At 40.0% G+C, this 12,314-nt stretch overlaps 1 long non-coding RNA gene across 1 annotated transcript in view; it reads left to right on the forward strand.

The window, feature by feature from the left end:
- LOC109301013 overlaps positions 1 to 11,416 on the forward strand; it is a 19,100-nt gene extending 7,684 nt beyond the window's left edge. Inside the window, exon 3 of the long non-coding RNA XR_002098405.1 lies at positions 4,437 to 11,416. This is a non-coding gene — a long non-coding RNA (uncharacterized LOC109301013). The remainder of the gene's footprint in view (positions 1 to 4,436) is intronic.
- Positions 11,417 to 12,314: the final 898 nt, after the last annotated feature.

Genomic DNA, 12,314 nt, shown 5'->3' on the forward strand with positions numbered 1-12,314 from the left:
GATCTTCTCAAAGAGTTTCCCTAGGATTGAGGTAAGACTGACAGGCCTATAGTTGCCCGGGTCCTCCCTCCTCCCTTTTTTAAAGACGGGGACCATGTTGGCTATCTTCCAATCATCCGGCACCTGGCCCAAGCACCACGAGCGCTCGTAAAGCCATGCCAAAGGCCCTGCAATAACCCCTGCTAGCTCCCTCAACACCTTGGGATGGAGAGCATCTGGACCCGCTGATTTGAACACGTCCAGCTCCTCCAGAAGCTCTGTAACCTGGTCCTCCCCAACCTGAGGTCTGGAGGCGTTCCCCTTGAGTCCATCTTGCATCACAGTGGGGAAGTCCCGGTCCCTGCCCAAGAAAACGGAGGTGAAGAATTGGTTAAAGAGGTCTGCTTTCTCCTCTAGCGCAACCACCAGATTGCCCAGAGAATGTTGCAGGGGCCCCACATTTCCCAGTGCCTTCTTCATCCTCCCTATATATTAGAAGATCCAGCTTCTAAAGCCATCTTCTGCCTGATTCAAGCTAGGGCCTTGATTGTCAGTCTCCCATATGCCTGGAGAGTGCCCTAACCAATACAGGCTTGGCTTCTCCCATCCACTCCTGCTGGAACTGTCCACACTGCTAGATAATTAAGTGACTGATGTCTATATCTATATATCTAAATCTGTGAGTATGTGCAGATATTTGCCATACCCAATCTATGATCACATGGCTTACTTTAACCTGTGTGGTTGTAGATTGGTTATGGCAAGTAGACGTGTTTGCCAGTGCCATAGGCTGTACCAGGAGCCCAATCTAAGTAAATTGGGGTGGGGGGAGGAGCAGGTGGGATTGGGGGAGCTAATGGGTCTGTGCAGGGTAGGGGGGAGTGGCAGGTCTGGGGGGGCTGACAGGATGGGGGAACTGGAGGGGCTGTGAGGGATTAGTAGTGGTTGTCCATCCAGGGGTTGGTGGGTTGCAATATCCCAGTCAGATTCAGAGGAGTAGGAAGAGCAGAATTCCAGGGCTGGTTAGGTTGATCTAAGTGTAATATCTGCATGTACCCTATATAGTTATAGCTATTAGATCTGATGGGGTGAGATAGGGTGAGAGAGACTGACAGACTGACTGTCGGCTCAGGGCAAACACCTAGTATTCAAACAACTGTGGTTAAAATCCCCGGTCTGGAATCAGGGAGAACAGTGTCTTGGGTGGGACTTGCACATCTGGGTAAGTGCCCTAGCCATTGAACTGTGAGGGTTGGGTCTCTTCCTCTCTGCTTGTAAAAAAACATCAGATCATCTGTTTCTTTCCAGTGTGGAACATGAACATTTTTGAACACCCAAAATATGTCATGGAGATGAGAAAACTCTTATCTGCCCAAGCCTAATCAGGAGGATAGAGCAGGAAAGTATTCAGACATGTTGTCAAATACTTGTGGCATATGTATGCTGCTCTGATAAATGAGATGGTATTATTATATAGTCTTTTAGGAAATCTTTTACTTTTTCTGTGCCTAAACAGCACTTTTCCACTTACATCAATGGTGTTTTTTGGCATTTACGCACAATTTTCAATTCTGTTACTTTTCAGGAATTATCTAGTTCCTTTCCCAGTCCGCCTTTTGAAATTGAACCAGTGCAGTGGCACCTTACATTTAATAGTGATTCTTACCTTTCAGTCCTCCAGGTCCCTGCTGGCCTAATGTGTGACTGCTCCAAACTCAGGATAGTACAAACACTCATCAAGATTTGTGCAGCTCACAGCGTAACATGTAACAAGGCCCTGTGATAAAGCCCTTACTCATATAAGCAGCTTAATTGATTTTAATGGGACTACACGTAGAATAAAGCACTAATCCATGTCAGTGAAAACTGGTTTAAAACCAGGTCTAAAACCTGGTATATATTTTCTGGTCTGTCAATTCCAGCAGTTTATTTTAAGCCTTCAGTGCTAACTTGTGAAATTAAGCCAACTGGCTTTGCATAGACACAGAAATCTTGTAAATCTAGCTAAAGATGAAGTGTTAAATTGTAAACTCTTCAAACTAGGATGTCCTTTCATCACTTGGAAGTGTTATGTAAAGGTATAGTGCCACTTTAATTTTTTTAAATTTTATTAAATAACTTCAGGACTCTTAACATGCTAGATACAGACTCCATCATAAAGAAATTACAAACTATATTTATTTTAGTTAGAGATTTGAGTTATCTTTGGCCCCATTCATAGATCCAGGCTTGAATGTACTAAATAGTGTATAAACGTGTAACAGAGAAGTGGTCGCTACTCTGAAGTTTATAATTTAAGACAAAAGGCAAAAGAGTGGAGGAGTACATAGAAACTATGAGAAAATACTAACAAATATGATGAGCAGTAATTACCAGACCTTGGGTAGATACACATAATACACTATGGGCGTGTCTATACCTGTGCCTGACTGCATGGTTATTACTGTACAAGTCCCTTAGCAAGTACTATATGACTGCGCAGTAACTGCTGGTACTGTGCAGTCCTGGCACTGCATGGGTTGTTTCTGACCCTACTGCACAGTAGTCATGGTTCATGGCAGTGTCATGGTTCATGCCTGGTAACATTATGCTGCCATAGCAATTTGCTGTATTGCCATAGCACATTGCTATAGCAACATAGCATTTCATATAGACACACCCTGTAAGTACTACCTATAGGTTATATACCTTTACTCCCATTTTGTTGCATCAGAAAAAGTTCAAACAAGAATAATATAGGTTAACATCTCTATTCTAGTTCATAGTTATACTCCACTATTTCTGTAGTTATACTTTGAATCTCCAGTTCAGTGAATACTAACTTACATTCCAGGTGTAAAATCCTGGAATATTGTTTTGTTTTTTGTTTGTTAGGGGATTTTTTTGGTGAAACAGGTGACATGATAATTCTTTTGTTGTTGTTGTTTTGTGGTTTAAGGAAAAGATGACAGCTGTTCTGTGAGATACTTCAGAGTTTGACTGTGTTGAAGAGCAAATACTTGAGAATTCAGCTTGAGTTTCAAATGCATTCATTCCTCTTACAGAGGGAGATATTATTAGATATTTTTCAGTAAAAAAAAAAGATTTCAGGTTTACATTTTTCAGAGAAAGCGATATGTCAGCACATTATGGTGAAATTTAAATCAGCACCTTCAATGTTAATCAAAAGTGCATAATTTCTACACTTCTCAACTCTTTTTAATGGGGCACCTAGATATTAGTCCTTAGGGCTTGCCTGTCCAGATTTTACCCTAAATTGCCTAGCTTAGTTGATATGAAGGCATTTTTCCCACTTATTTGGAGCTTGGCAATACAGTCTGATTCATTTTAAGTAAAAAAAAAGTATTTTTAAAAAGCTAACCCACCTTAAAAAAATCTGCTACCTTATTTTTAATGACATTTGCTTCTCCATTACTTAAGTACTACACCATTCCACAGAAGTCAATATTCCTGAGCCATCTTATGCCAGCTGAGAATATATCCCTCAGTATTGTACGGGAAAGTGGTCATGTCTACACGAGATGTTTATTGCGGAGCTGCCTAATTAGCTCTGCAGTAAAGTTTCCTTGCCTACGTGTGGCCCTATTAGGTCACAGTAAATTAATAAACGCTGATGTAGGTTAATATTTGTAAATACAAGTACTATCCTGTGGCAGTGTTATTTATTGTGTAGCAATGCATGTGTAGACACTGATGGAGCTGGCTGGGGTGTAATGGTGCTTCAGTGCAGGGGCTGCCTGTTGGCTAGCCCCACACTAAAGCACCCTTCAGCCCCAGCACTTCCCAGTCCCAGCACATAGCGAGCCAATTCAGAGCAACCTCGGGTTGGCAGGCTGCCCTCCCAAGGCTCCCTGCCAGCCAGGGCTGCTCTGACCTGGTTCAATGTGCTACAGTTCTGGGTGCACATGTAAACATGATGACTGGGAGCAATAAACTCCAGTGTGATATGCACCAGAGTTCATTGCTTTGCCTTAATTGCATGGGTAGATGCACCCAGTAATTATTTTTGTGTATGAAGTGATTTATACAGGTGAAATAGTTAATATTTTATACCAAGGTATATTTTATGAATAATAAATAATCCATCCATGGCCTTCAAAGGATGAGAGTTTGAAGTCCTTACACCCATTAGTAAGCATTTGCTCTCCATAATAGTTTCATTGATTACTCATGAAAACAGCTGCTTCACAGAGGCACTAGCTGGTTCAATATCTGGCTCAAAGTGCTTTACAAATGTGAGTAAGTATTACTATTACCATGTGAAGTTGTTAAATGATTTACACAAGATCACACAGTAAAACAGTCTTAGATTTAGGAAAATCCTAAATATCCAAACAGCGAGTCAGGTGTCCTTGCTATTGGACTACAAGGTATGCCTTTAATGCTTTTAACATAGTGCATCTGATAAATTTGCATATCTCTTCACTGAATAATCCTTTGGATTTCTTGACTTTCAGGTTCATCTCTTTAGTTAACTTGCCTAAGTGATTCTTCAAAATAACACTTGAACTGCTGTACTCTCCATTGATTGCTGCACCCACTCAAGAAACACCAAGGCTATGCTACACTGAAAGGGTTGACTTTAAAGTTGTCTTAAAATCCATACCCACAGACTACTGTACACTGTAAATACCTAAGCTTGATATGGCTAAGCTCTGGTGAGGTGGACTCCTCCTATGTTTGCTTCCCAGCTGTCCTTTTTCTGTTTATTTGTGCAGTGGGCATAGGAAGTATAATGCCACAGTTCCCCAGATTTGACTTCTTTCCTTTTTTTTTCCAGTTCCTCTCTGCCACCTGTAAGTGGAGGCTTTGGTGCTTACTCCAAGATATGATTAGAGGAAGAAGTTCACCTTAAGCTGCTTGAGAAGAACCTTAACATCACCAGAATTTCACTATATATAACCAGGGGGCATATGCTATGGCTCTTAGTACTGCAATAAACTGAACTTCTCTATGAATTCTTTCCCAGGAAATTATAGGAGAACTTGTTGTGGTGATGACAACTGACACGTCTTTCTTTAGTTGCATCCTACCCCCACTCAGCTTGACATGGCCAGAGGCTTCAGTGCCTCCCTCTACTGAGAACCGGGGGTCATGTGGGGCATATAGAAAGGCATTGGGGACTAGTGGCATTTGAGTAAAGCTAGCTTGTGTTTATATTGCACAGAGGTCGTCTTAGTAGTTGCTGAATTTAAATCTGTTATGACAGATTCTGGTTTTGTTATAGTATTCCTGTTATAAAAGTATTGCATGCCTCAGTTTCCTTGATTAGTCTGTACAGGAAGGGGTTAACTATATCAGACCTGTGAGGACCTACAGGAGTGCTCAGTTAGTGGGGAATGCACCAGCAGGAGATCAAAGAGTCCATTTCCATATGAAAACACAAGATAGCAGGAAGTGGACTCCAGCTTCAACATCTGAAAGCTGTTTGTAGTTTCAAAGAAGGACTTAAAAGCACTCCTAGATCAGAGGTTCCCAACCAGCAGTGTGCAAGCCACACTGTGGCATGGGCAGCTGCTGTGTGGCATGTGAGCCTCTGGATCCCTGATCTCTGTAAAGGGAAGCAGTAAAATGAGGCTGGAGGCTCGCTTCTGGTCAGGTGGAGCATAGTGGGGACAAGACTGCTGAAAGAGGAGGTGTCAAGTGTCATCACCAAGAGCCAAATGAATCCTTTCCTATCCCTGCAGCTGCCACTGAATTCAGGGTTTTATATCTGTGCTCCCCATATAATACTGTAGCAGTTGCAAGGCCAGAGAAGGGTTAACTTGGCACTTTGCTAAGTGACACCTCTTCTTGCAGCAGTGTGCTGGTCCCATTATGATCTTCTCAGCCAGAAGCTTGACTCCCGGCGCCTCTGTTCCAGTGCTCCAGGGCACAAGCGTGATCAGGTATACCCCCGGGAGAGGGGATCAGAGAGGCATTCTGGGCAGAGGTGTGACTTAACTTGTGGCTTGGCGACTGCTGCCCTATCCCATCTTGAAAAACAGGAATGCTTAGAGACAGAGGAGGAGTGAGGCAGGGCAGAGAAGCTTAAGAGGCTTGAAAGGGTACAGCCAGGGATGTTTTTGCAAACAGAGACTGCTTTGCAGTGAAAACAAGTCCTAGTGCTATTCCTGGTATCTCTTCACTGCACCAGGGAGAGAAAGATGTTAAATATTACAAATATTTTACATTTGGTAACTTATGAGTTCAAGTGAGCAGAGGACCTCCTTCTCATTCATATCTACTTTATATTGAATGCATTTCTGAAAGCATTACTTTTATACCTATGAAAATACGAGAAACATCAAGCTTTGAGTGTTTTGAGTCCCTCCTATAACTACTTTGCTTGGCAATACCCAAAATGAAAATGATCCTAATCTTCCTTCATCTAGAAGCCAGTAAAATACTAAGCACTGATTACAAACATGTATTTTTAAATATACTATAATACATGGAATGTACTATAATAAAATATATACCATAATAAACAGAACAAGTGGAATATACATTTGAAAGTGTTACTTTCAGATAATACTGAAACCAAAATGAAATAAAGTGGAGATTTCAAATCTGTACCGTCAGACACAAACACTCATTTAAAGGAATGTACAGCCTACCACAAATGAGATTTGGGCCACTGTGGGTACAGCATTCTGCTATTTTCCTGTGGAGTTTTGGATTTTTAAAATGTTTTTATGCCCAACTTATTTATTCACTAACTGCTTAGTGAAAAACAACATCCCTAGTTGTACCCTCTGTCAAAAAACAATTTAATAACTTCATCCAGAACCCAATATACAGAAATAGTCTTTCTGCGTATTTCTCGTTTCAGCTGGTCATATTTTATAGTCATCAGAATAGTGGGGGAAATAGAAAAGGTGGCATGGCACTGCAATAACACTCTGAGTAAGACTGTATTACTGGCTAAGGAAAATAACTCTTAGATCTTGAAATGTCTCTGCCCTTTAAGTCCAAAACAAAGCTTTTGTCAAGTATTGCCTATAAAAACAGTGCCTTGTGATTCTGAATTGTTTATCCTTTAAGCTCATCTTTTCACCAAAAGCTCATTAACCTACAATGAGAACACCTGCAATGAGTTGAACCTAGTTTACATTTTCACATTTGCACTTTTCCCTAATTACATAGGTGGTCCAATAAAAAATACCACCCCAAGAAATCCTTGCCTCTCTCACATTTTCACTTAATACTTTCATTGTTTAGTTTCAGTTTTATCCTAATTAAGGCATGGACCAATATCCATGAGCACAGGCTAGAACACTAGTGATGCAGAGCAGTAAGCTGGAGGCCACTGGTGCATGGCATGAAGCTGGAGGCACTGGTGTGAGACATAAGGAAGACAGTTTTATGGAGCAGTCTAAGGGGCTCCAGGGAACAATGATAGGCTGGAAAATGTTACTAAAGTACTGTCGACTGAAAATTACTAGAGAAAGACAGATGGATGGGACGACCGATAAAAGGAGAAAAATCTGTAAAATGGTTGGTTTGAGGGAACTGGTAGACAGAGTCCATCAGAAGAAAAGCCAAAAGTGGATGCCCACTGGAGCAAAAGCAACAGCTAGAAATCACTGGTGTATGATACAGGTGAACTTTCTAAGAGCTTGATTAGTAGAGCACAACAATTGTACTGCCTGAGTGGGTCAACTAAAGTAAACTTTGCAACCTAAATATCATTCAAGTTAGCCAAGAGACTAGAATATACATTCTGTGTCAGGGGCTGAAATGACAGAGCTGGGATAGAAAACTGTACTTTGTTTTTGCAAGTGATTTCAGTGTGCTGAACAGAGGTGATTCTACACATTTAAATGACAGACTGGCATACAAACTACAAGTCCAAACCATGCTGGATAGTAGGATAATGGGAAGACATAGATCAAGCTGGGTATTTGAATAAATTTGTGTATGGTGTTGTCCTACCTCTTCTTAAGGCAGTATGATGTGTTGGTATATGTTGGCACTGATCACCTTTCTACAACACCAGATGTCCAAAGAAAAGGAAGGAGAAAGGAGGATTCATGCCACCTTCTTCCAGGCGTGGATGGGGATCTGGACCACTAACAATGAGTTCCAGATTCTTGCCTGCCCCATGGCCTGGCAAATATTAAACTGCCCCCATTTCACTGGAATAGCTGTAGACCACCCAGCAACTGGCTAAGGAGAAGGAAACCCAAGGGTTTTTCTGTCCCTGCGTTTTCCCTCTAAATCCCAGCAGAGTCACCAGTCCTAGGAGGCTGTACCCTTCCTCCATCATACGGACCTATTACTACCAACACAACTAGCATGTTTTCAGGTATGCAGCGGCACACTTTAAAAAAGCTCCTCAAATTGAGACCTCTAGAAATCAATCAGTGGGTCATAGAGTGGGCAGAGGAGGTGCACATGGAAAAATAATGCTGGCATTTTGCAAAGCAATGCTTCTGCCTGTTGTGCTCTAGCCACAACAGCATGGAGCCCCCCAAATTAGCCTGTTCAGAGTTCAATGTTGCTGTGGTAACACTGCTTGCAGTACCAGTACCAACCTAGCTCACTTATAACTCTTTTAGATATCTCTACACTGCACTGTGCTCTGACATACTCTCTCTTAGTTGCATACCAACAGGATTTAACTGTGTCGTGCGTGTTGTTTGCAGATAGATAACTATGCTTAGAGCCAATGAATTGTGATTAAATAATCATTCCAAAATTGTCATGTGGTCAGGTCCTTACCTGTGTATCCAGGTAGGTACTTATTACCCTTTCCATTGTCCAGTGCCAGTGCCATTATTAGAATATACTTTGGGATGCATTGGAGCTAGTCCATCATCTATTTGGGAGTTAGTCTGTCATCTCTGTGGGGTTAGGGTTGGTTCTATTTCTACACTATGTTTCCCATGATTGCTTCAATATTTTCAATTCTCAAAATATGAGACTATCATAATGAAAATGTACAAAAAAGTAGAACTCCTGGTTCCAAAATGATACCTTTTATTAGACCAACTGGGAAATTGCAAGAAAATGGTTCTAATGAAAATGTTTAATTTCTGTAATATCAGAAAAAGAATAATTATGCAAATCATATACAATCATAGAAATAAACTGGCAAATCAATTTTACAATAATCATCATTTTGGTGAATGTTGCCAATTTCTGTTCACAAACTTGCCTGCATTTACAAAAGGGGCTAATTTTAGCATTGAGGTCTGCTGTTCTTTTAATATTGATATAATTCTAGGTATTCTAAAAAAGTAGAATGTTTGTTGCTCAAAAAACAGCTCCCCCCCCCCAAAAAAAACCCAATCAAAACCAAACCAGAAAACAACAATAAAAAAATCCCCACGTTGCCATCCTAAAGCAATGCATGAATGAAAAGCAGTGGAAAATAGTGGATGGTATTAAAATAAGTATATATTTTTAACATGTCTACTATTGGAATATGCATCCGTACATGATACAGATTAGGGAGGTAGATGTGTGTTCTAATGGACTGTGGCTTAAAGAGGGACTTGAAAATGGAGGGAATAGATGTAGGATCCAAACTTATAATTCAGTACTACAATAATCTATAAAATAAGAAAGCATATTAAATCAACTTGGAATAAAATACAAAATAAAACAAACAAAAACCCAGAGTTTGCAGTTAGCCAAACAATCATCACTCAGCATGGAAGCTGAGTGATCCTTGAAACAGGTGAATCAATCTTAGACAGAGGCTGCCAAGGTCAATGAGTTGCTATGCTCTAGGAAATATTAACAGATGTAGTAGGAACTGGGAGATAAAATGGGCTAAGGCAGCAGTCCTTTCGCAATAAGAGTTTTGTCTGAAAAGGGACTGTAGGCTTAGAGGCAGGAAACTGATAATAGAATTTGAAGTAAACTGTCCACAATGACCTGAAGGAAGCATTATAAAGGAGTGATGTCACAGCACATTAATTACTGTCATAATACTGTTAAGCTAGGTTAGTTTCTGAAGATAAAGCAGACCTCAGCAGACACTGGGAGTTTAGTATCATGCTTCACTTTAAGATGTTTTAAATAGCTTTTTAACATTATGTTTTGACCACTACATTTTTTTTCAGGCAAATTAGAAATACAGTTTACAAGTAAAAACATGGGTATGATCTCATCAAGGCTTTTCTAGAGTACCCCAATAGAAATATACTCCTTTTTACCCAGGCAGTATCCTTCCCCACTTCATGATTCCTGTTATCTTTTCATTTTATATATCTTTTCACTTTTTATTTTGACTTTGAATCGCTCCTGTCACTCCTGTACCTATTTTGGAAAATTTGATTTGCATAATGAACAGTTCTGCAGAGATTCAAAATATAAATGGAAGTGTTTCTACCACTAAAGTGAATAAAATGTGAAAGGCCTCAATCTTCGCAACTGGATGTGCATTCAGTAAAACTTGAAAATTAAGTTGTATAGAAAGGGAAATATTCACCTTTATCACTAGTTCCCCACACATTTTCTAATTGACCAATCTCAGCCCACCATTCAGAAGGAAAAAAACTTCAACATGGCGTATTATACTGTTTCTGTATAACCTTGATTATTCACTTTTTGGCAATTAAAATACTAACTCTTAATTCTGGTGACAGACTCATTTCTGAAATGAAATCAGCTAATCAGCCTGCTCTGTAGCAGAGACAGTAAGTATTACTAACCTAGTAAGAAGTACATTTCCTACAGATATTATTAGCACCTTTTCTAGTAATAACGTTTCCACACCAGGTTAAAATAATGGATTGGGGCATTATAATGTAATAGGTTGGGAGAAATGTCTTTGCAACAAAGTGGGGGTGGGTACGTGACAGCTGCATTTCATATAAGTGCGTTCTAAGAAGTTTTCTTTTCCCTTATTCTAGGTAGCTGACAAAACAAAATATCATCACCCAAAACAATGGCATATGCTAGGTACACAGCGGCAGAAGTATTTCATTGTCTCTTGTTTTGTTAAAGTTGGTGCATCTCTATGAAGAAAAAAGACAGCTGAGACAGAGGGAGAGAGGCAGGAAACACCAAAGTACCAGAAAGAGAAGCTCTGGTAATACAGCTCTGAGGGAAAGCTAAGAGAGGGGTCAAATACTGGCTTAAAGAGATTTGGAGCTGTGAACAAGAAAGTATCTATCCCCTGTTGTTTTTTTCCTTGGGTGTTCAGGGAAATTGGAGTTTGTACGTTCTGTGTTTGTTAAATAAACAGGATTGCTTTAGAAGTACTTGACTGCATCACCAATTTCTTTTCATAGCAGAAACAGCCCACAAAGGTCTGAATTTTGTTTAATCATGCTTTTAGAAGGGGTAACACTAATTCAAGATCTTTTCATAGGAATAAATGTTATTTCTATATAAATCAAACAGAAACAGAATGCTATACAACATGCAGAACAGTATGATATAAAACTGTAACCCTATCAAGGAGTTTTAATGGGGGTCTTCAAGAGGAGGCTGGATAGATATTTGGCTGGGGTGTTATGTATGACCCCAGCACTCACTCCTGCCCGGGGCAGGGGGTCAGACCTGATGAGCTGTTTAGGTCCCTTCTGACCCTAAGCACTATGAATGACAATGTAAATCACAAAATCACATTACATTTCATAATAATGTGGTATAAAATGATGACAAAATATAGTATATATTCAGTAGGCTTTATTTTAAGTCTCCCTGTTTGTTTTATGATTCATAATGCTTAAGAACCAGCATGCAAGAAACATGGAAAGTTATTTCAAAGATCGCTATTATTATTGCTATGGTTATTGTTTGAACATGCTAATGAACATGCTGTTGTTATTGTTTGAACATGCAAGTTATTCATTTTAGAGTGCTGTTATTATGCTTACAGATATAAAAAAAAGCTCCAAAAAAGTGCTTTACCAGAAGCAGCAGCGCATTAGTTTGACCTGGCTCCGCAGTGTCTGTATAGATTGGACACTTCAGTGGGGCTTTTAGGAGATTTTATCTAAAGCTGACTCAATCGCCTATTAGATAAAAGCACCAACAAAGCCACACTAGAGCACCCAGTGTAAAAATTGGGTGATCTAGGTCTAACTAATGTGATGCCTCTTTTGGGCATGCGCTAGGTTCAGCACAGGAGCATGCTGAGTTTAACATAAAGCACCTTTTTTGTTTTTTTTTAACATCTATAAGCATTCATAACATCACTAAAATGAATGACTTGAATGTTCAGACAACAAATAAAAGCAATGATCTGTAAGTGCAATGCCTAGGCTTTTATATGGAAATCCCTGATTGTGGGTGCAGTGAATGAGCAGACATTTTTAGCTGTCAGACCTGTTGGAACTTGACTTGAAGAATGTGGACCCTGATGTAATGGCAACTGCTGGATAAACTTCGTA

The sequence above is a fragment of the Gavialis gangeticus genome, unplaced genomic scaffold, assembly GCF_001723915.1.
Source record: "Gavialis gangeticus isolate Ggan-Ray unplaced genomic scaffold, GavGan_comp1, whole genome shotgun sequence".
Taxonomy (NCBI): Eukaryota; Metazoa; Chordata; order Crocodylia; family Gavialidae; genus Gavialis; species Gavialis gangeticus.